Source organism: Schistocerca nitens, chromosome 2, assembly GCF_023898315.1.
Source record: "Schistocerca nitens isolate TAMUIC-IGC-003100 chromosome 2, iqSchNite1.1, whole genome shotgun sequence".
Classification (NCBI taxonomy): domain Eukaryota; kingdom Metazoa; phylum Arthropoda; class Insecta; order Orthoptera; family Acrididae; genus Schistocerca; species Schistocerca nitens.
Window position 1 is genome coordinate 151,087,998 of NC_064615.1, and position 25,262 is coordinate 151,113,259.

The window sequence follows — 25,262 nt, forward strand, 5'->3', positions numbered from 1 at the left end:
CTCCGCCGTCTGCCTCCAGCCTTGCCATCAACAATCCTCTTACATGCTCTGTCTTCTTCCATTCTGACCACGTGCTCTGCCCACCGCAGTTTCTTATTTTAATGGTAGTAACAATATCAGGTTCTTCGAAAAGGTGTTGTAGTTCTGTATTCGTACGAATGAGCCAACCTTCTTGCTCATATACTGGGCCATATATTTTACGTAGCACCTTTCTCTCCCATATGCTAAGGTTCCTTTCCTCATTTACAGTCATGGTCCACGTTTCGGCACCATACATAACAACTGGTCTTATAATTGTTTTGTAAATGAGGCTTTTGGATTTTCGTGATAGAAGCGAACTCCTAAGCATGGGTAATGCGGCAAAGTAGCATCTGTTACCTGCAGCTATTCTGGCTTTCACCTTACTGCCAATGACATTTGTCTCAGTGATAGTCGACCCAAGGTACTTGAAGTCTCTCACCCTTTCAAACTCCCTGTCGGCTATCCTGAGATTTGGTAGGGTTTGTTGGTTGGTCATTGCCATATACTTGGTCTTTTTGATGTTGACTGTCAGGCCAACCTTTCTCCAGTTGTTGATGGGCTTCGCCTAGGACAGCAATGTTTCGTGCGAGTAATGTCACATCGTCAGCATAGGCTAGGTACTTAGTGAACGATTTAAGAACTGACCATTGCCGTTTGATAATTAGACTGCTGTGTGAATACACTTCTTTCTATACTTATCACAACTGGTCAGTTTCTTTGCGCATTAGAATACGAAGCTTCACAGTTACGTTCTTGCCTTTAAAATGATATTCTCCAGCAAAATCATGAACTGATACATCCATATTTTCTGACCTCTACATGGCGCCGGTTGTCAGTTCTTAAGATGGTTTGTTGCCGAGATCTGTATGGCAAACAGGCACTGTTAGTCCGAAGCTTACTCCAAGAACTACAGAAGGTTGTCCTGTCAGCCTTCTGGGTTTTCCCATCCGCTTGCGTCTACCTGCTCATTCGATTCGTGGAACACTTGGCAATTCGTATCTTTGTCTTCAAGTTTTGCATCGCCAACATAAGTCCTGGTGCGACACACCGGTTTAAAATATTCATGCACTACACGAGTAGAATTCTGATTAGTGTGCAAATACAGTGAGCTCGGGTTATCGTCTCCGCCTGTGTAGATTTGGTATAAAAATAGCCGATAGCCCTTTCAGACCCTCTGGCTACAATTGTGTACGTTAACTTTTATTATCTCAGCTGTAACAGAAATACTTTTTCCCAATGGAAACCTGAGGTACACGTTTGTGAATGTTCAACCTTTTCATCGTGCTGAAGTACAGCCAACTGGTGGGAATCACTTTGAAAATATCCGCTAGTCAGTGTAGCAATGCGCAGCAGCTGGTGACCACCAGAATACCCAGATGTCGTTGGTTCACTATATTTCACTGTATAACTAAATGATTTAGTTTTATTTTGCTTGCCAACAGTTGAATGACCATTTTATTATTTATTGCAGTAGAGAATATTTTATAATTAGTTTTTTTAGTCCATAAAATGTTTTGAAAACGGGTACAAAATTTTGTACAAATTTTGCATCTAAAATCGTTAGAAAATCACCTACGGGCATTACCACATAAATTAAAATTTTCCTTCCTCCAGAAAAAAATCCGGTCTGAAAGGGCTAGAGCAATCCACAAACTGTACATTAGAACGACATCCTCGAACGCTCTTTCGATTTAGCACTTCGTGTGGCCGTTCATGGAATTTTTCCTGTGTGTCCGAACGTACCAAGTATAATGGCGCAACACAGGTTGGTGCGGACGGCAGAACGTCATTTAGTACTGTCCAGTAATATTCAGTCATGGCTCACTTAATGTGCTCTGGTGAAGTGCGGTCGGAGACGCAAATGGAGAGCTGTAAGTCGTTCCATAAAACCGTTCACTCTGTCGATTATTGGCGACGTGGAGGTAGAAGTTATTTCCACACCTTCCCGATAAAATTCCGTTTGGGTCCCAGATTGTAGAGAATGTACGAGGGTCACTCCAAAAGAAATGCACACTATTTTTGTAAAAATAAAGTTTTCATTCTGCATGTGTGAGAGTTTTACAGTGTGTAGATACATCCTTCCTGCTTATTTTCAAACTTAGTTCAACCTGTTCCAGTGAGTGGTGCCGTCACAGTATGTCTTCAAGATGGCTGCTACACTTGACGTTCGTCAGAAGTAACGTGCTGTCGTAGAATTCCTGTGCTGTGAAAACGAGACAGTAGGAAACTTCCACAAGAGGTTGAAAAGGGCGTATGGAGAAGCTACTATCGATTGCAGTACAGTTAGTCGGTGGGCAAGCAGGTTACGAGATGAAAGCGGGTACGGCAATATTAAGGATTGTCCTCGCAGCGGCAGGCCTCGTACTGCACATACTCCAGACAATGTGCAGGGAGTTAACGAATTGGTGACTGCTAACAGACGCATCAGAGTGACGAATTGTCAAACTACGTTGGGATAGGGGAAGGAAGTGATTGTAGAATACTGAAAGTGTTGACGCTAAAAAAGGTTTGTGCCAGGTGGGTTCCCAGTATGTTGATAGTGGCTCACAAAGAAACAAGAAAAACGGTATGCAGCGAACTTTTGGAACAGTACGAGAATGGTGGAGATGAATTTCTTGGAATAATTGTGACAGGTGATGAAACATGGCTCCATCATTTTTCAACAGAGACGGAGAGGCAATCAATGGAGTGGCATCATGCAAATTCACCCAAGAAAAAAAAAATTCAAAACCACACCTTTTGCTGGAAAAGTTATGGCTACGGTGTTTTCCGATTCCGAAGGACTCTTGCTTGTGGACATCATGCCAAGTGGAACCACCATAAAATCTGATGCATATGTGACGCCACTGAAGAAACTTCAAGCTCGACTGAGTCGTGTTCGACCACATCGGCGAAAGCAGGATCTTTTGCTGTTGCACGACAATGCACGGCCGTCTGTCAGTCAAAAAATCATGGAAGCGATCACAAAACCCGGATGGACAACACTGAAACACCCGCCTTACATTCCTGACATGGCTCCATGTGACTATCATCTCTTTGGGAAAATGAAAGACTCTCTTCGTGGAACAAGGTTTGAAGATGATGACTCCCTTGTGCACACTGCCAAACAGTGGCTCAAACAGGTTGGTCCAGATTTTTATCGTGCGGGTATACAGGCGCTGGTTCCAAGGTGGCGTAAGGCAGTTGAAAGGGATGGAAATTATGTGGAGAAATGAAAATATTGTTCCTAAAGGATGTATCTACACATTGTAAAACTTTCAAACATGTAGAATAAAAGATGGATTAAAAAAAAAATAGTATGCATTTCTTTTGGAGTGACCCTTGTACAACCCTGACGCCGAGGCTAATTTTATCACTGACTAGTTTAAATGGCCGCAGTGTAGCGTTGTGCTTTTACGCAGAGAGATATGAAAATGCAGTTGGTTGCTACAGCCTAAATCGCTTAATACACAGGGGATGTATAAGTAGATATTCGGTAGGTACACTACATTTTAATCCTAAGGTTTTCTACTTTTTTCAATATTCCGACAGTCATGGCTTGTAATGTAAGCAACGACCAGCGGAAGAGGATGATTAAACAATACTGGAAGACAGAGAATGCTGAGCGGGTTCGATAGAAATGGACAGAAGAATTAAATACATCTCCAACAAGTAGGCTATCAATTTAAAGGGTGCGCGAAAAATATGATCAAAGTGGGTCTGCCTGTAATGCGAAGCAAGCAAAGACATTTATAACAATCAATATCTCTGTGCCAAAGTGTGCATGAGTGTACAAACTACAGCAATGTGTTAATGGTGCAGGCCAGCAATTTGAGCACCTAAGACATTGCATTTATTGTGACGTCAGAACTGTTTTCTGTAGCTTTCTATAGTAAATATTTCAGTCTTATTTCGTTAACAACCTATTTGCTACAAATATTTTTACATAATAATAATAATAATAACAATAATACCGATTGTATACCTAATTATACACTTGGTTTATTTTCATTTTTTACGAAGTTTCGTTTGCTGCCGTCATAACGTAGGTAATTGGGATTAAAGTAATATACGAATGTGAAGTATTATATATAAGGTTATTCTTATTAAGCCAACGGCCTTGCCGCAGTGGTAATACCGGTTCCCGTCAGATCACCGAAGTTAAGCGCTATGGGGCTGGGCTAGCACTTGGATGGGTGACCATCCTGTCTGCCGAGCGCTGTTGGCAAGCGGGGTGCACTCAGCCCTTGTGAGGCAAACTGAGGAGCTACTTGAATGAGAAGTAGCGGCTCCGGTCTCGTAAACTGCTCTTGTATAAGGGGGAATTTAAAGTCGATTGGGGTGGCAGTGAGAATTTGGATCGAGGAGAGAGGCGTGCCAGGGTAATCCTGGCAGTTGTGAACCGCTATGCCAAGGTGGTTTAGTAGAGAACGCACCTGCCTAGTAAGCAGGAGACCTGGGTTCGATTCCCGGCCTTGATTCAAATTTTCACTCGTCGCTTCGTATATATTCATATCATATCTCTGTGAGACCAGTCAAGTCTCTGAAACTGTGTCATTTCATTTGTACAACATTTTGGTTCGTTACACTGATAAGAAGATACAATGGTTAGCCTCATCTAGGGCATTTATTTCTTTTATTAATAATTTTCGGTGCCGTTCGCTGCCGTCTCTATTAGCGGGTGTCAACTGATAGCAGGGCGACATTTTGGCGACGCCGCGCCGTCCTCGAGCACTATCAAGCCACTCGACGGAAATAGCTTAGCCGGAGTGCGGCCGTTTCAAAGCCGCCACGTAGGGCGAGAGCGGAAGTTGGCCCGAGCTCCAATCAAAGCGGAAAGAGCGCCGCCGAACTGGCCTTTCAGCTTCCGGCACACCGCAGGTGGCGGCCGCTCGCCGCTTTGCTTTGCTACCCTCCCCGCCTCTCACCCTGCAAATTAAAGGCAAGGGTTCGCCCGCCCAGAGTTAACGCTCAACTTGCTCCTTTACCACCTGTTCTCTCGTTACTCACGCTCTAAGCGAGGGGTCGTACTGTGTTAGTGACAACACTTCCATAATTTTCAGCACTGTTCTCCCGTCCTGCCGTTATTCCCCAAAGTACTTAACAGATGATTATTAACTTTAAATGCGAACATTTTAGGTTAGGCTTTACCGTAACTGTTATTGACATTAAATGAAACAACAAGTTTACTGTTACCAGTCACTGTTTATTTATCTCCTCGACGCGTTTCAAAGGTTTAAACCTCCATCATCAGGTGGATTTACATTTGTTAATATGACATTTGTGTGTGTGTTGTGTTACCATATTTTGGAGGAACAAATATGGCAGGCCATATTTGTTTACAAAATAAGACAGTATACATGTGATGTGAAAGGAACCTGTGACCACTGGAGACAGTCCCACAAGTGCCTCCAAAATATCGTAACACAACACACACACAAATGTCATATTCACAAATGTAAATCCACCTGATGATGGAGGTTTAAACATTTGAAACGCGTTGAGGAGATAAAAAAAGAGTGACTGGTAACAGTAAACTTGTTTCATTTATACATGATTTTTGGGTAATATCTGTCTATCGTATACAACTAAATAAATACAATTTGCGTTGTGCCAGATGCTCTTCATATTACTTCATACGAGGCATGTTCAATGGCCCGAAACACACCAGAATAGAGAAAAAAGCCGCAGGACAGAGTTTAATCCACAATCTTTTATTGAGTACGCGAACGGTCCCGGAATAGTTACAGTTCCATCATCTGGTGTAAACTGAAGTAGTAAAAATGTCCTGTTACATGCGAAAGGAAGGGGATGTCTGAAAAATCAGATAAGGAAATATGCGGCTGTGTCCCTGGTCGCGCAGCACAGGGGAACGTCTGTTATGGAGTTTTTGTAAGTAATTCCAAGCAATATGTGATTTCTCCCTCCTCCCCTCCCCCATTTGAATTGCGTTTTCCATGTTTCATTGTTTTGGTAACTTTTGGTGTCTGGTCGTGACATCTGTTTTTTTTCGGATTGTTTTAGGTCCCTTTTACTCTTTTGACATGGAACCTTTGTTCCATGACAACACTGAAGTGAAAATGACCTCAGATGATTAAGCGATTTTGTTTGTAAGAAACGTCGGACAACAGTTATGATGATTTTATTTCATATAGTTCAGTATTTGTCACCCTGCCTCTTTGCACCAGACGATGGCCTAAGAGCCTAAAACCGGTTAGTCAAATAATATTAGGTTGGCGCGTAAGTTCGTAGCGATTTTGTTTCACTTGTTCGTATTCCGGTATGGATATTTTATTTGTAGTTCACTGCTGCTCCTTAAGTTTACAGATTGTCATTTTGTCGTTCCGAGATAGTGAGTGGAGCTGTAGTCGCTAGAAAAAGGAATGCCACACTGCTGCTCCTTAAGTTTACAGATTGTCATTTTGTCGTTCCGAGATAGTGAGTGGAGCTGTAGTCGCTAGAAAAAGGAATGCCACATGGAGAAATCGGAACATTTTCGACATATTCTTCTGTTTGAGTTCAGTAGAGAGGTGACAGTAGTGGAGGCAGCCAGAAACATTTGCGCCGTGTATGGGGATAATGTCACTGGACAAAGCACAGCAAGAAAATGGTTTTCTCTTTTTAAGGAGGATCGTTTTGACATTAGTGACTCTCCATTTTCAGGAAGACCTTTGGGGTTTGATGAAGATCGTTTAAAGGCATTAATCCAGAATGAGCCACGTCTCAGTACTCGAGAAGTAGCAGATGTGATGAACTGTGATCATTCCACCATGGTGCGAATTTGCATGCAAAGGGGAAGGTTAAAAAATCAAGTGTATGGGTGCCTCATGCTCTAAGCCAAAACCACAAAAACCAGTGGCTTCTTACTCGTCATCAATTGGCTCGTGAAGAACACTGACCATTTCTACCCTGTATCGTTACTGGTGACGAGAAACGGCGTCTTTATGCTAAAATAAGGAAAAGAAAGGAATGGTTGAATCCAAACAAAGCAGCAAGTCCGTTACAGGGCCTCGCGCGCATCCACAAAACGTAATATAATGCTTCTGGTGGAACAGCGACGATGTGGTGTACTATGAATTGCTTCCCCTGAGGTGTGACCACCACTGCTGAAATTTATTATCACAAACTTCCACGTCTTACAGATGCAGTCCAAGAACAATGACCGGAAAGACTGCCTGAGGTGATGCTTCTCGACAACGGCTACTAACAATCTGCTAGACTGACAAATAGCACTATGCATTTGTTTGGCTGGGAAGTCACTCGCACCCACTTGACCACCTAATCTTGCCGTCTCAGATTTTCACCTTTTCCGGTCTTTATCGAATAACCGTAAAGGAACTTCCTTTCTGGGTGAAAATACACTCCGAACATGGATCGACGAGTTCTTCGCCTCAAGACCACGTGATTTATACAGTCGCGGAATCGATAAGTTACCCAAGCGTTGGCAGGTTACATCTACATGGATACTCTGCAAATCACTTTTAAGTGCCTGGCAGACTGTTGTGAATAGTGAAGGAGAATATATTATTGATTAAAGTCTCTGCCATGCGAGTCTGTTATGTCTATTAAATTTATGGGAAAACGCTGTGAACTTATGCACAAACCCAATAAACATCGTAGATTATTACACATGTGTCGCCTGTTTTTCAGTTATAGTAATATATCTGTTCAGAAAGTCTTGTAGTCCGCAGCTCGTGGTCTTGCGGTAGCGTTCTCGCTTCCGGCGTACGGGGTCCCGGGTTCGATTCCCGGCAGGGTCAGGGATTTTTCCTGCCTCCAGATGACAGGGTGTTGTGGCGTCTTCATCATCATTCACCCTCTTTACGATCGGAGGAAGGCAATGGCAAACTACCTCCGCTAGGATCTTGCTTACAAGGGAACCTCCCCATCGCACCCCCCTCAGATTTTGTTATAAGTTGGCACAGTGGATAGGCCTTGAAAAACTGAACACAGATCAATCGAGAAAACAGGAAGTTGTGTGGAACTACGAAAAATATAAGCAAAATATACGAACTAAGTAGTCCATGCGCAACATAAGCAACATTAAGGATATTGTGAGCTCAGCAGCGCCGTGGTCCCGTGGTTAGCGTGAGCAGCTCCGGAATGAGAGGTCCTTGGTTCGAGTCTCCCATCGAGTGAAAATTTTACTTTCTTTATTCTCGCAAAGTTATGATCCGTCCGTTCGTTCATTGACGTCTCTATTCACTGTAATAAGTTTAGTGCCCGTGTTTTGCCACCGCGCCGCAAAACCGTGCGATAAGTAGACGAAAGGACGTGCCTCTCCAATGGGCACCGAAATCATTTGCTCGCAAGGTCATAGGTCAACCGATTCCTCCACAGGACAACACGTATGATATATTCTATACGACACTGGTGACGGCATGTGCGTCACATGACAGGAATATGTTGTCGACCCACCTAACTTGTACAGTTGGCGAATGGGTAAAAAGATTCTTCTACCTTGCCCGATTTAGGTTTTCTTGTGGATGTGATAATCAATCCCAAAAAAGTGATGAAAACATAAGAGTTTGTCACATGAACTGCAACAAATGAATGCAACAGTTTCACAGTCGCACAGTTTTCCCTGTGCTCTGTCAAAACATGTTTTTAACGTTTTCAAATTTTTCCGTCTGTAGACCGTCAAATCCTGCATGTGTCCAAGCAAATCTGAACATGTCCTGGAATTTTGGAGAGCGAAGTTGATTATGTGTGAGTGCCTAAACTTTGATAATTGTCTAAAAATGATAAGTTCTTCACCCGAGGCAGGCTTGAACCTATGACCTTGCGCTTCGCAGCTGCTCACGCTGACCACGCGACCACAGCGCTTCAGATTTCACAATGTCCTTGATGTTGCCTATATTGCGCATGGACTACTCAGTTTGTATATTTTGCTTATTTTTTTCATAGTTCCACACAACTTCTTCCTGTTTTCTCGATTGATCTGTGTTCAGTTTTTCAAGGCCTATCCACTGTGCCAACTTGTAATTAAATCTGAGGGGGGTGCGATGGGGAGGTTCCCTTGTTAGTACAGCGGTTCGGGTCTACCGCATCGTCCCCTACGCTCCGCGGAGTATGGGACCTCCTCATCATCATCTCATCAACGTCTCGTAAAAGATCACAGTTTGATTTCTCCGCAGAATGTTTAATTTTTTTCATTGGGAGACAATAACAATACTAATCTCAAATTTTTTACATTTAAAACTGTAGTGACCTCGTCGCCACTGTTGAGTCTTGTACCACAGGAATCAAGGGAGAGGATGTAGTTTGGCGGCCGGTATCCTCTTTCTACAAAACAACTGCTCACATGTATTAACAGGGCTCTTTATTTACTTAAGCATACAGCTGCTACTTAACTTTAACAGTGTCCACGTGTTGTGGTACAAGCTATTCCATAATAGTCCACGTTAGCCTCACTGCTGGTGAAGTACAAGTCCACTACGCGGTGAATGACATACAGCAAACTAGGATAGTGACTGAGCTAGTGATGAAACCGAGACTGAGCTAGTGACTGAGGCTGAGCCCTCCAGTCAGCTGCGGCGATCTAAATATTTGCGGTCGAGAGGGCGTTGGCGGCCTGTTGCTTGGAGTCTGTCTTTGGCCTCTCTCCTGATGGCGTTTGATCCAGCGCCTGTCGATCTTCTTTCTACATACTTGCCGACTGGTGTGCTGGCGACAGCTTACACCAGCACAAAAACAACTTTAAAACAGGGGCGAAAACTTCTGAGAGCACTTACGAAGTTGTGAAGCGCGGTGACGCGAAGTGCCGTCACTGCTGCACAGCCGATTGTGGTCGTATTCCAGGTCAGTGGAACCTGTCGTAAGAAAATGTTATAAACTCCGCGTGTTTATGAAGGACTTGCTCTTTTCAGGCCGCGAATGCTTTCGCATGAGTTGGGAAGCGAGGCTGATGAAAGAGCAACTCGGAACCTGCGAACGGCAGCGCCTCAGCCTAAGCCAGTCTCGATGTTAGCCGGAAGGCTGAGTCACGGGCCCACTGACCTCGCACACGGCCGGGCTGCCTCCTCAGTCTGGTGATTCAGCGGGGCCAGCGACTGCACACTGGATTGGGCCAGCTAGAACCCCGCGTTGGGATATTTCGCAAATAAATAGCTTGGACAGCCAGGAAAAAAGAAATCTCTGCCACTCTGCTGGAATTTATTCACTTCACAACTAGTTTCGAAAAACTAGACTCCAAGAACTGGTTCGAATTATTAAACTGCTAGGGGAACCCGGCAATGCTTCGCAATTACTAAATATGTATGGGAAGCGCCAAAGAAACTGGTATAGGCGTGCGTATTCAAATACAGAGATACTTAAACAGGCGGAATACGGCATTGCGTTCGGCAACGCCTATATAAGACCAGTGTCATGGCATAGTTGTTAGATAGGTTACTGCTGCTACAATGGCAGGTTATCAAGATTTAAATGAGTTTGAACATGGTGTGATAGTCGATCCACGACCGATTGGATACAGCGTCTTAGCGGTAGCAATGAAGTGGGAATTTCCTCGTACGACCGTGAATATGAGGAATCCGGTAAAACATCAAATCTCCGAAATCGCTCTGGCCGCAAAAAGATCCTGCAAGAACGGGACCAACGACGACTGAAGAGAATCGTTCAACGTGACAGAAGTGCAATCCTTCCGCATATTGCTGCGGATTTCAATGCTGGGCCATCAACAAGTGTCAGCGTGCGAACCTTTCAGCGAAACATCACCGATAAGGACTTTCGGAGCCGGACCCACTTGTGTACCCTTCATGACTGCACGACACAAAAGCTTTACGCCTCACCTGGGTCCGTCAACACCGACATTGGACTGTTGATGACTGGAAACATGTTGCCTGGTCGGATGAGTCTCGTTTGAAATTGTGTCGCGCGGATGGACGTGTACGGGTGTGGAGGCAACCTCGTGAATCCATGGACCCTGCATGTTATCAGGGGACTGTTCAAGCTGATGGAGGCTCTGTAATGGTGTGGGGCGTGTGCAGTTGGAGTGACATGGGACCCCTGATACGTCTAGATACGACACTCACAGGTGACACCTATGTAAGCATCCTGTCTGATCACCTGCACCCATTCATGTCCACTGTGCATTCCGACGGACTAGGGGAATTTCAGCAGGACAGTGCGACACCCCACAAGTCATGAGTGGCCACAGCGGAGCTCCAGAAACATGAGTTTAAACACTTCCACTGGCCACCAAATTCCCCAGACATGAACACTATTGAGCATATCTGGGATGTCTTGTAACGTGCTGTTCAGAAGAGATCTCCACCCCGTAGTACTCTTACGGATTTATGGACAGCCCTGCAGGATTCATTGTGCCTATGCCCTCCAGCGCCATTTCAGACATTAGTCGAGGCCATACCACGTCGTGTTGCGGCACTTCTGCGTGCTCGCGGGGGCCCTACACGATATTAGTCGGGTAAACCAGTTTCTTTGGCTCTTTAGTTTACATACATGTGCACCTCCTCTCTCTATCCCTCTCCCCCCCCCCCCCCTTATCTATGTCCATCACCTTGACCCCGTTTCTTGTAAGTCTCTTGTCATAAACTCTATCCATTCTTTCCACCCTCAGCTCTGTGCCTATATGCTCCTCTCGCCTTCTCCGTCCATCTTCTCCTCCCCCCCCCCCCCCCCCGCTCACTGACCTTATTTACTGTTATTGGAAACAGAATCTTGATTGGTAACGGAAATCAAAATGATTCACGGTGTGTTAGAGAGATCTTTCCAGCTGCTGGATGTGTGAGGGTAGCACCTTTGATGACAGTATTTCACTTGGTTTTAATCTACGAACAGGTAGGAGTACAAAGTTAGCCATAAACACAACTTTCCTATTCTCTCTTAAAAATGACTGCGAAAAGGGAAACAAAACCCCACATTTTCGCAGCACAACTTAATATGTTCTTTCTCACGGCCGGTTTTACAGGATGTGTTTACTGTATAAAATGTCAGCGTCTCCATCTGTTTGGGCTGTGCATTATCTTTCAGTCAGTCAGTCGAAAAAGGATTCACCCAACCGAATCTGTCTTTGAATTTGTGTGAACTGAAACCACGAAATCAGTTTGTTTGAAACTGAATCTTTCCTTGAATTTGTGTTAATTGAAACCACGAACTGAAATCAACTGAATGTTTGCATGGTGTTACCACCTGTGGCTCTACCCTTCATTCGATCCCTGCGAAACCCTACATTTCAGCAGGATAATGCACGACCACATGTTGCAGGTCCTGTACGGGTCTTTCTGGATACGGAAAATGTTCGACTGCTGGACTGGCCAGCACATTCTCCAGATCTCTCACCAATTGAAAACGTCTGGTCAATGGTGGCTGTGCAACTGGCTCGTCACAATACGCCAGTCACTTCTGTTGATGAACTGTGGTACCGTGTTGAAGCTGCATGGGCAGCTGTACCAGTACACGCCATCCAAGCTCTGTTTGACTCAATGCCCAGGCGTTTCAAGGCCGTCATTACGGCCGGAGGTGGTTGTTCTGGGTACTGATTTCTCAGGGTCTATGCACCCAAATTGCGTGAAAATGTAATCACATGTCAGTTCTAGTATAATATATTTGTCCAATGAATACCAGTTTATCATCTGCATTTCTTCTTGGTGTAATAATTTTAATGGCCTGTAGTGTATAATCCATGTGCTCAGTTTGTTAAGCCTAAGACTAGATCTACGACTTATACCTGATGGATTTCTTAAGTACCGTCCAGTCTCTAGTCCTCGTTCTAAGTCGTTTAACTCTTCTGACAGACTCATTCTAGTCCGCAGCTCGTGGTCGTGCGGTAGCGTTCTCGCTTCCCACGCCCGGGTTCCCGGGTTCGATTCCCGGCGGCGTCAGGGATTTTCTCTGCCTCGTGATGACTGGGTGTTGTGTGCTGTCCTTAGGTTAGCTAGGTTTAAGTAGTTCTAAGTTCTAGGGGACTGATGACCATAGATGTTAAGTTCCGTAGTACTCAGAGCCATTTGAACCATTTTTTTTTACTCATTCTACTGTTACTGCTTCTGTACTGGCAACACAATAATACTCGCTGCCTCGTTTTACACTGGCAATTCTGTCTCTCGTGATAACTAGTGCTCAGTTCGTGTGTCCGGAGTTTTTTGCTCAGACAGTCTACACAGCACTGGAATTGTAGGGTATCGGCAAACTGTGCTGCACGCACATCTGGCAAGGATAGCGGGTGTCCCACTGTGGGAGCAGGTGAATCACTTGCCTCGAGGCAGTTCGGGTGCCCTCACGCCCCTAGACGAGTCGCAGGCTCTTCGCTGCTTTTTGTTCGCAGACGGCGCGCCCTTCCGCATTCCGGCCTTCTCTGCTGCGTCATTACCAGGGCGGATCGGCGGCTGTAATATTTCAATAGCTCCATGTGTCCACCGTTCTTGTTCGCGTCGCGGAGAGCACAAGAAAGCATCCGTAGCCACAGAGGCGACGGTCCGCCTAACTGTTTTACGGACGATTAAGTTTCACTGATGGCGGGAGGAAAAAGAAAATATCGCGCTCGCGTATAGGTACGAGCATGGATAGTTCTTATGTCGGTCAGAAAATTGCGATCTTTGTTTGGTTTCCGCGAGAAAATTTTAATAAGAGGTTTAGCGAGGGGAACATAACAGCGTGTGTTCACAGCAGTAGCCGCGTAGAATGCCATTAAAGGAACGAGCGCAAGATGAGGTTATAAACTACTGGCCATTAAAATTGCTACACCAAGAAGAAATGTAGATAAACGGCTATTTATTGGACAAATATATTATACTAGAACTGACATGTGAATACATTTTCATGCAATTTGGGTGCATAGATCCTGAGAAATCAGTACCCAGAACAACCACCTCTGGCCGTAATAACGTTGATTGAGTCGAACAGAGCTTGAATGGCGTGTACGGGTACAGCTGCCCATGCAGCTTCAACACTATACCACAGTTCATCAAGAGTAGTGACTGGCGTATTGTGACGAGCCAATGTGCGTTCACCGCGATGTCGCCAAACACGGATGCAATCATCATGATGCTAAAAACCGGACCTGGATTCATCCGAAGAAAATGACGTTTTGCCATTCGTGCACCCAGGTTCGTCGTTGAGTACACCATCGCAGGCGCTCCTGTCTGTGATGCAGCGTCAAGAGTAACCGCAGCCATGGTCTCCGAGCTAATAGTCCTTGCTGCTGCAAACATCGTCGAACTGTTCGTGCAGATGGTTGTTGTCTTGCAAACGTCCTCATCTGTTGACTCAGCGATCGAGACGTGGCTGCACGATCCGTTACAGCCATGAGGATAAGATGCCTGTCATCTCGACTGCTAGTGATTCGAGGCCATTGGGATCCAGCACGGCGTTCCGTATTACTCTCCTGAACCCACCGATTCCATATTCTGCTAACAGTCATTGGATCTCGACCAACGCGAGCACCAATGTCGCGATACGATAAACCGCAATCGCGATAGGCTACAATCCGACATTTACAAAGTCGGAAACGTGATGGTACGCATTTCTCCTCCTTACACGAGGCACCACAACAACGTTTGACCAGGCAACGCCGGTCAACTGCTGTTTGCGTATGAGAAATAGGTTGGAAACTTTCCTCATGTCAGCACGTTGTAGGTGTCGCCACCGGCGCCAACCTTGTGTGAATGCTCTGAAAAGCTAATCATTTGCACATCACAGCATCTTATTCTTCCCGGCTAAATTTCGCGTCTGTAGCACGTCATCTTCGTTGTGTAGGAATTTTAATCGCCAGTAGTGTATTAACAAAGTTCCGTAGCGTCAAGAAACTCATCACCTAATCAGTGTATGTGATGCAGATGTAGTTACTTTGATGTTGCCTTATGTGAGCTTCTCTTGTCGCTATCGAATTTTAAATGTTCCGTAAGCCATTTTTTGTACCATAATTAAAACTGAAGTTGAATCTTTGGCCCACGTCACATCAAAATTGGGTCGTAGAAGTGTCTTTACTCACTGACAGAGTGTTGCTGCGATGCCCGGTACCACATGGAATTCTTCCTTCGTGGGAAAAATAGAGCAACAGGGTGGCCAAAATACGTGGCGCTGCAATAAAATTCATCCAGTTTCACACAACTTCTTCACCACTATATAATTATCCTCTGACATATTCATCGACTTCACTTATCAGATTTACTTCCACTATCGGAAATAAAGAAATACAAGGGCGTGCTGGAAAGTAACCGCTTCAAAAGTTTTATTTTGAATATCTTAAAGATTTTTAAATAAAAACTTTTTTAACATTCTGTATCTTTATTTTTCATGTCTATATATTTATTTCCCAACATTGTCACCCTGGTGACGAACATATTTCTCCCAACGAGAGATCAGTTTGTTGATACTGTCACTGTAAAGTATTTGACTTTGTTGACGGAGCCACAACCTCACCTATGCACTGCACTGCTTCATCACTATCAAAGTGAAGTTCTAGAAGGTGTTCTTTTAGTTTTGGAATCAGGTGAACATCGGATGGGGCCAAGTCGGGACTGCGTGAAGGATGATCGACGCCAGTGATCTCAAGGCGTCGGATTGTTACATGTGCCGCAGCGCTCGTGTTTGGTCCGGCATTGTCATGATGAAGGAGAAGTGGCTCCAAGTGTGACGAACTCTTCGAAATCGAAACTCGATTGCAGCAAACTGTTTCTAACGCACCGACATAGTGACGTTACACACCGCCATGTTACTCGCTGCAATTCGGAATCCTGTAGCGGCAGACGAATGCAAATTTGCGTCAGTGAAGCGGGAAAGTCGACCGAGTAATATGCATACCATGTAATAGCTCAACCGCTAATGTGAATAGAATACAAAATTCTGAAGCCATACTTTTCAGAACACCCTCGTATTTATGTTTAACCTATTTGATGTAATCGATTAAAGAAAGAAAAGATGTTCAAATGTGTGTAAAATCGTATGGGACTTAACTGCCAAGTTCATCAGTCCCTAAGCTTACACACTACTTAACCTAAATTATCCTAAGGACGAACACACACACCCACGCCCGAGGGAGGACTCGAACCTCCGCTGGGACCAGCCGCACAGATTAAAGAAAGAATAACTGTGGAACCAAAAACTGTTAAATGCTTTTTCAGAAGATAGCGTTGTGGGAAAAGGATTTTTTTGGTACCGGAACAACGTGAAGAAGCAATTCAGACTGAGGTGAAGAATGATTGAAACGCATTATGTTTTTGTTTCAACTCTATGATGATATGTCGAATAGTCTTATACGGACCTACTCGTATTTTTGATTTGTCAACACCTCATCATAGCTTGAAAATTACTGCTCGGAGTCTATGTTTAAAGATCTAAGCCAAAATACCTTCAAGGTAACTGCAGCAAATTGTCGTTTATCAAGTTTCATTGCCTGCAGGCATTTGGCAGTGGTCATGGAAAGTTACTTTTCTATTAAATTCTGCACTCCACTGCAGAGATTTTTCATTCCATGTATACATAAGAATATTCGATGTATCAGAAGCGGTAGAATTCATCATAATCATCGTTCGATTGAAAAGCGAGCGTCGAGGTGTTAAAACAGATTTAAATCTATCTGTAGCCATAAGAGTAAGCAACCTAGTTAGTAGGTGTAATCTAGTGCATTTTAATGTTTCTGCCTGAAGTAGTAGTCTCTTCATTTTTTCCAAAATTTACTGGTTTTGACATCAAAAGTTACCTTTTCCGCAATGATTAACCCGTCCTCATGCCATATTAACTTTGAGTAGAGTATACTGTTTTATCCTGAAACAATACTTTTTGCAAATTTGCGTCAGTGAAGCGGGAAAGTCGACCGAGTAATATGCATACCATGTAACAGCTCAACCGCTAATGTGAATAGAATACAAAATTCTGAAGCCATACTTTTCAGAACACCCTCGTATTTATGTTTAACCTATTTGATGTAATCGATTAAAGAAAGAAAAGATGTTCAAATGTGTATAAAATCGTATGGGACTTAACTGCCAAGTTCATCAGTTCCTAAGCTTACACACTACTTAACCTAAATTATCCTAAGGACGAACACACACACCCACGCTCGAGGGAGGACTCGAACCTCCGCTGGGACCAGCCGCACAGATTAAAGAAAGAATAACTATGGAACCAAAAACTGTTAAATGCTTTTTCAGAAGATAGCGTTGTGGGAAAAGGATTTTTTTGGTACCGGAACAACGTGAAGAAGCAATTCAGACTGAGGTGAAGAATGATTGAAACGTCATTGGCTGTTAGGGGGAAACAGCTGATGGCACGCTGATTTACTTGTTTGTGAAGTTTAAGTGTCATTTCTGCCAGTTTTCAGTTTTCTTTTTTTTTGCGTGCTACAAAAATGTACAATTTCACTGATGCACTGCATTAACGATCTATTTTTTTATTCGACTTGTGAAAAAGCGTTAGGAAATGTGACATTTACCATTAAAATTGTCGGCGGAATAGAGTTCGTTGGCAGCAGGGTATTTTCGTCTGACGTCATGTAGGGCATCGGGGCCCACGAGAAATACTGGACCCACAACGAGCTTGTGACGTCACACTAATCGGCTTGCCTGCCATACTCCGTGAACATGGTTACGTCATTAAACCACAGTTTTCGATCAAATAGCTACAAGTTATAGTGAGACTCCCAACATGTGACGCAGATGACAAATAAAAACGCGAAGAACTGTAAGTAATCACTCATTTACGTAAAGAACGAGACGTGAACTGTTTTATAATCTGCAAATAACAAGTATCAAAACAAAATTGTACCATTCTAGATCCCACTGAAGAAGCCTTAAGGTCTGGGAAAATAAAATACAGTACAGGCGGGTTTTATTTACATAACAAATAATTATTAAACTCGTCCGAAATAATCACTCGCTCCCCTGCAGAGGCGGCTGCTGGAACTCGTAAGACTTGTACAGTCATGTGCTGTGGCGTACGCCCCGCGGCCTGTTTCTCTGTAGGGTATCCATTCGTTCCGCCGGAAATGAATGGTGGTCTTAAAATTATACACGAACTTCAGCCTTTGAGAAAAAAGTCAAGATAAAATTTAAATATTAAATATCAGTTACTAAACTTAGCAAACTCCCTCTCTCAGATATCCATCATTTTTGCACGACAACGAGGAAAATGCGAAATTTTGCGACATTTCACAAAAACTGGCGATGCAGCGTTAAATCTTTGAAACCACAGGTTTCGCGTTTTCATTTACGCGAATCTTTTTTGTTGCTAATTATACGGCAACAAGCTGTATCATTTGGTTGGTGCACCAAATTCTAGTCACTGACACGGTGCCGTAAAGTACGTTAATTCAGGTGTCATTAGAATAAGTAATAGATACAAATTATTGAGTATCATGTTTAAGTAACTACTGAGCAGTGCGTATCTGATGAGCGTCGTTCTCATTCTCGGTCCAGTCCGCAGAAGTTAAACGCAGTTTTCAGAGCACTGAAATTATCTTCTGTCTCTAGAAATTCTTCGTATTCCTGCCAAAAGAAGGCCGAACCGATACGAGGTCGTGGAAGTGCTGAGCTGGTGGCTGTAAGGCGCTCGTGCCAGGTAACGGCTACCGCTCTTTGTGCTGTCTTTTGTGCAGGCTTGGCCTCATTTGCATCTAATTTGTGACGAGCCTCAGGGTATATCAAAAGGTGTACGGTAGGCGGTCTCTCAATCCTCACGCAGTTTCAACATTGGCCGTTTGCCAAACCACTCCGGAGCCTTACAGTTCGGAAAGCAGTGCTGCTGCGAACACTCGTCTCGTTCATCGAGGTCAAAGAGATCGTTTTTTTTTTCTATTGGTAGATAAGACCAACTAGTGCTTATTTACTTTCAGAGTATTTATTGTGTAAAAAGTGAATTCATTTCACTATTACCACAATACAGCAATAAGATTACAATTTCACTGACGAAAAAAAGATCGCAACAAGAAGAAGGAATTGTGCGACATACATTAAAGTTGGTAGGCGTGCTTCTACATCTGAAAGGTGATGTCTGTTCAAATTCCGTGCCAGTCGCTTAACAGTGGCGCTACTACAAATTAGGGTGTAAATAAGGTTGCTTTAAACAAACCCTGTAATAGCCGTGAGCGTCAGTTACCTTTGAGATTTCACGTGGTAAGTTGATGTTAAAAATGCTTTTAAGGCGACACAGACACCATTATCAAGACGTCACTGAATTTCAACGAAGTGTAAAAGGTATATTTACTACAACAGATGCCATCGGTGACCATCGGTTAGAATGAAATTACAATGAAATGAACACCCTTAGCTGCTTACAGGCGTTGACATACGTCAACGGGGCCAGATGAAAATGTGTGCCCCGACCGGGACCCGAACCCGGGATCTCTGTAGTATACAGAGAAGTTGCACTGTAGTATACAGAGAAGTTGCAGCATTAGAAAATTGTAGCGAAATGCAGGAAGATCCGCAGCGGATAGGCACTTGGTGCAGGGAGTGGCAACTGTCCCTTAACATAGACAAATGTAATGTATTGCGAATACATAGAAAGAAGGATCCTTTATTGTATGATTATATGATAGCGGAGCAAACACTGGTAGCAGTTACTTCTGTAAAATATCTGGGAATATGCGTGCGGAACGATTTGAAGTGGAATGATCATATAAAATTAATTGTTGGTAAGGCGGGCACCAGGTTGAGATTCATTGGGAGAGTGCTTAGAAAATGTAGTCCATCAACAAAGGAGGTGGCTTACAAAACACTCGTTCGACCTATACTTGAGTATTGCTCATCAGTGTGGGATCCGTACCAGATCGGGTTGACGGAGGAGATAGAGAAGATCCAAAGAAGAGCGGCTCGTTTCATCAGAGGGTTATTTGGTAACCGTGATAGCGTTACGGAGATGTTTAATAAACTCAAGTGGCAGACTCTGCAAGAGAGGCGCTCTGCATCGCGGTGTAGCTTGCTCGCCAGGTTTCCAGAGGGTGCGTTTCTGGATGAGGTATCGAATATATTGCTTCCCCCTACTTATACCTCCCGAGGAGATCACGAATGTAAAATTAGAGAGATTAGAGCGCGCACGGAGGCTTTCAGACAGTCGTTCTTCCCGCGAACCATACGCGACTGGAACAGGAAAGGGAGGTAATGACAGTGGCACGTAAAGTGCCCTCCGCCACACACCGTTGAGTGGCTTGCTGAGTATAAATGTAGATGCAGATGTAGATGTAGATCTCCTGCTTACATGGCAGACGCTCTATCCATCTGAGTCACCGAGGGCACAGAAGATAGTACGAGTGCAATGTAAAAGGGCTACGACAAGCTGGGTGTTCCTTCTGCAAAAAGACTTGGCAGGAATGTAGCAACTGTACACGAGTGTTGGCAGCGTTAGTCTTGAGAATCTACGGTCTCAAGAAGACCGGACTTCGGACGGCCAACGAGAGGGGAGACCATAGTGTTCGGCGTATGGCCCTGGCGCACCGTTCTGTATCTGCATCGGCAATATGAACAACAGTTGGTACCACTGTAACACAGCGAAATGTTACGAATCGGTTATTTTTAAGGACAGCTCCGAGCCATAGGCCCTGTAGAATGCATTCCACTGTCCCCAAACCACCCCAGTCACGTCAAGTGAGAGCTAATTGGAGAGCTGGGTGGAGCCTACGCGATTCCTGATGAAAGCTGGTTCTGACTCGTTGCCAATGATGGCCGTGAGTCGGTTAGAAGGAGACCAGTTGAGAATCTGCAACCAACCTGTCTGCGTGCTAGACACATGGGACCTGCACCTGGACTTACGACAGCAGGATCACTCTTGTGTTTAACCCACGCACCCTGACTACAAATTTGTACGTTAATCTGGTAAAATTGGAAATGAGCGTTTGGCGTCATTGGCCGGGAGGCCCCTTGCGGGGCAGGTCCGGCCGCCTCGGTGCAGGTCTTATTACATTCGTCGCCACATTGGGCGACCTGCGCGCCGGATGGGGATAAAATCATGAAGAAGACAGCACAACACCCAGTCCCTGATCAGAGAAAATCCCCGATCCAGGCAGAAATCGAACCCGGGCCCGTAGGACGGCAATCCGTCACGCTGACCACTTTTTTTAAAAATTTTGTTGATCTCATTTTGTTCGATATTGCTCGTTGTATTTCTTGGGGGCAGACGTTCCATGACGCTTGTTCTAGTTGATCGTTGATCCATTAACTCAGTTTCTTTATTACAGAGGGCAGCTAGCCCTCTGACCGAACACGCTGAGCTACCGTGCCGGCACCACTCAGTTATCAAAAATATTCAAATGTGTGTGAAATCTTATGGGAGTTAACTGCTAAGGTCATCAGTCCCTAAGCTTACACACTACTTAACGTAAATTATCCAAGGGACAAACACACACACCCATGCCCGAGGCAGGACTCGAACCTCCGCCGGGACCAGCCGCACAGTCCATGACTGCAGCGCCTTAGACCGTCAGTTATCGGGGCGACCGTTAATCGGATGATTGGACCTGTTGTGCTGCCGTTCACAAACTGCATTCCAGGGTGTGTTTTGCAACAGGGTAACGCTGTTGTAACCCAACATGCTCTACAGAATATCGACATTTTGCCTTGGTCTGCTCGATCACCTGTCTCCAGTGAAACACATATGGGACACCATCGGGCGACAACTCGAACGTCATCCACAAACAGCATTAACCGTCTCCGAATTGACCGACCAAGCGCAACAAGCATGGAACTCCACCCCAGAAACTGACACCCGGCGCCTGTACAACAGAATGCATGTACGTTCGCAAGCTTGAATTCTTCATTCTGACAGCTATATCGGTTATTTACGTAGCAGCACTGCACATTTGCAATGGCTTGTCTCACGCTTACATGCCCTGTGATCTTTCAATGTTAATCACTTACATATGAAGGGCTTATTTCAATAGTGGTACAAGTCCATTACCTCCACTTTTCTGCCTATAATGCCTCTGCAATTAATGACCGAAACAAACAGAAAGAAAGGTTCATCTCTAGCAAGAAGCCATATGCTTGGATATTTCTGGTATTTCAACTACTCAACTGCAGACTTTTCAGCGCTCATTTTACTTTAGGACTCTATATCTCACAATGAACAAAAATGTACTTCTACCACTATTGAAAAAAGGCCTTCATATGTTATCTAGACAAATGTATTCCCAAAACTTATTTACTTTAATTAATTATTTCTTGGTATTGCTACTTTTTTGCCGTCAATGTATAGATTTCCGTACAAGTTTCTGGATGTTCGCACAGTTTCGTTACTTATGTGGTAATTTAGATATTTCTGCTACGAATGCTGCAATCTTCTTTCACAAAAGAATGTTCCAGTTGATATACGATTATGTACGACTGAAGGTTTTTGCGCCCATATTTTTGATCTCACATAAATCGGAGAACTTTTCTTACCTAGGCATACAGCCATAGTTTGTCAATTTTTTATGAGAAAGTAATTAACAGAGGATTATGGTGGAGCATACGAGTACACGGTGAGGCAGCTTAACAAATTATGCCAAGTATACCTAGAACGAGTAAATAGCCCGTTAGTCCAGAAAGTTTCGATGCTAGATTATTAAAACATAGACGAAAGTCAAGATGGTGGTTTTAATGCTTCAAGATTTCTGTATAGTCTCCCCCCCCCCCTCCCCCTCCCCCTGCGTACAAACCACAGAATATTCTTACAACGATTGGAAACTCTCAGGGAAGTCCTTCTTTGGGATATTACACCATTCGCACATCACATTCGCTCCTTCTTTGGTTTCGGTGAAATATCAGAAACCCGTTCTGCACTCTCTCGTTTTGTATTAGATTCTTATTGATAACACAATGTATGATTTTTTTCCAGGAAAGAAATGGCATCATTTTTCATTACAATCAAGTTGCGGCAGACGTCCACTCGTCGTTTTTGTTCGGGAGACAAAATGTCCGGGGCAACCTTCGCACACATCTTTCCTTCTTCCAAACGTTCTGGAGGCTGATTTCAACACTTCATTTAGATATATCGAGTTCTGTGCTCCACTCGTGACACAATAACGTTGACTGATTACGACCACACGTCCACTACCTGACCTGACTGGTCGAATGAACATCTGTTGTTACTTCAAGCAGGCGCAGTAGCTACTGCTACAGCAGACAGTATGGTGGATTTTTTGACGTACACAAGTGGATTTTATCGTTTATAGCTATTGAATTATGACAACGGGTGTTTTCTGTACCACCGGAAAGAGCCTTCACATAAAGTACGTGGGACTTGATCAAATAGTAACAGACAGCTCCACATAGCACTGCCCCTCTCACAGAGACACCGAATCATTTTGCAGTTGTCTTGTACATCATTTCGGAGGCCTGTAACCAACTATGAACGTGATTGCAATGGAACTGTTGATGGAACGTAATGAGGAAATGATGAAATTCGTTGGAATGTATAATTCGCAGAACACTCGGTGACTTGAGATGACTTGTTACGCTGCTAAAATGGTTAACTGTATTTCTTTCACTTGTTTTTTCTTTCGAGAATTTTATTCCTCTCCCTTCCCGTTCCATGAATTCTTCTTATGATGCTTGTAAAGGCATATCGTGAGGGCTTAGTATGATTAGGATCCATTTCAGCACATATCCGCACCGCTGCATTAACTGCGACATTCGCCATAAACGAAAACCATATCCCTTTTGTCAGTCATATGCTTTGTGAAAATCTGAATAGTTTCAAGAGCAAGTTGTCTGATTATTACAACAGCAGAGCGTGGACTGTTGGATAGGTTTCAAGTGCACAGATAAACAATCGAGCCGCAGTTGAGTGAAGTGTTAGCTTACATTTGGTACATAGTGCAGACGTTTTTGAAAAAAAAAAAAAAAGTGGGAAGAACATGATGTCGACAACTAGATAATTAGAGACGGAGTGCGAGCCCTGATTGGTTAAGGGTGGGGAATGAAATCAGCCCTGCTCTTTCAAGGAACTATCCCGACATTTGTTGGAGCGGTTCAGGGAAATCGGTCCGCAGCGCTGTTAGCTAGTTACTGTTTGTTCAAGTTCCTCATATACGTCGCTCAGGACATCTTCGAAAGCTCTTTCCATTATCACAAGAAATGTACGCAGTTCCACTAAAAATAAATCGACATCGTATTTCGATAGCCATAAACGTTAAAAGTGACCTGAGTATATAAGAAAATTCGACACGTTGTCCACTTTTTTATTATTATTGTCGTAAGCAAAAAATTACAACGATAAAATGTTTATACATATTTAACAAAAAAATGCACTTGAGCAACTGTGTACACTAAATAAACACTCAACAGCACAGAGTAGTCACGAATGTTTAAAGACTTAATCCAGTGGAACGTTCCATGTAGACTCTTGATACCACCATGTAACCATCTCTCAGGCCTGCCATTTACAACGTGGTTCATTGTCTGAATATCACCAAAGTCGCACCTACTGTCAGTGCATCCTTTATTTGCACATACCTTCTCCAGTCGGGAATCTATTAAACTGTATCCACAGCTACCTAAGATGAAGAAACAACAGGAACTTAAGCTGTTGAGTTGTCAATAAATTCGCGGTTCAGCAGGTACCTTGAGCGAATGGGAACAAGACACACAACCGTCGTGTGCGATGCAGACACAAAGCTGACTTCGCCAAGAAACCAAACGAAATGCAATAACTCTGTAACGAGCCGCCCGTGACCGTGAGCTCCTCACACAACAATACGGAGAAGGTATCCCTGAACAACCTCTGAAAGTTTGTCTGTGAACTTCTGGCTCACCCTGTATAGTACTCGACTTAATATACACTGACGTGACAAAAGTCGTGAGATACTTCCTAATGTCGTGTTGACCCTCCTTTTTCCCGGCGTTTTGCAGCACGTGGCATGGGCCCAACAAGCAGTTGGAATTCCTCTCCAGAAATATTGAGCCATGCAGCCTCTACAGCCGATCATAATCACGGAAGTGTTCCCGGTACAGGATGTTCTGCACGAACTGACCTCTCGATTCTTCAAATGGTTCAAATGGCTCTGAGCACCATGGGACTTAACGTCTGAGGTCATCAGTCCCCTAGACTTAGAACTACTTAAACCTAACTAACCTAAAGACATCACACATATCCATGCCCGAGGCACGATTCGAACCTGCGAACGTAGCAGCAGCGCGGTTCCGGACTGAAGCGCCTAGAACCGCTCGGCCACAACGGCCGGCCTCTTCATTCTGTCCCATAAATGTTCGAAGGGATTGTTGTCGAGTTATCTGCAGGGCTAAACCATTCACTCAAATTTACCAGAATGTTCTTCAAACAAATCGCGGACAATTCTGGCCTGGTGCCATGACATGGTTGTTTTGGAGCAT

The 25,262-nt window shown here is 44.1% G+C and overlaps 1 protein-coding gene and 1 pseudogene across 1 annotated transcript in view; one reads left to right on the top strand and one right to left on the bottom strand.

Annotated features, from left to right (window-relative positions):
• LOC126234888 (protein lozenge-like) overlaps nt 1-25,262 on the bottom strand; it is a gene marked incomplete at its 3' end in the record, with an annotated part of 759,148 nt that overhangs the window by 285,749 nt on the left and 448,137 nt on the right. The window lies entirely within an intron of this gene.
• On the top strand, nt 4,111-4,228 carry LOC126237788 (5S ribosomal RNA; annotated as a pseudogene).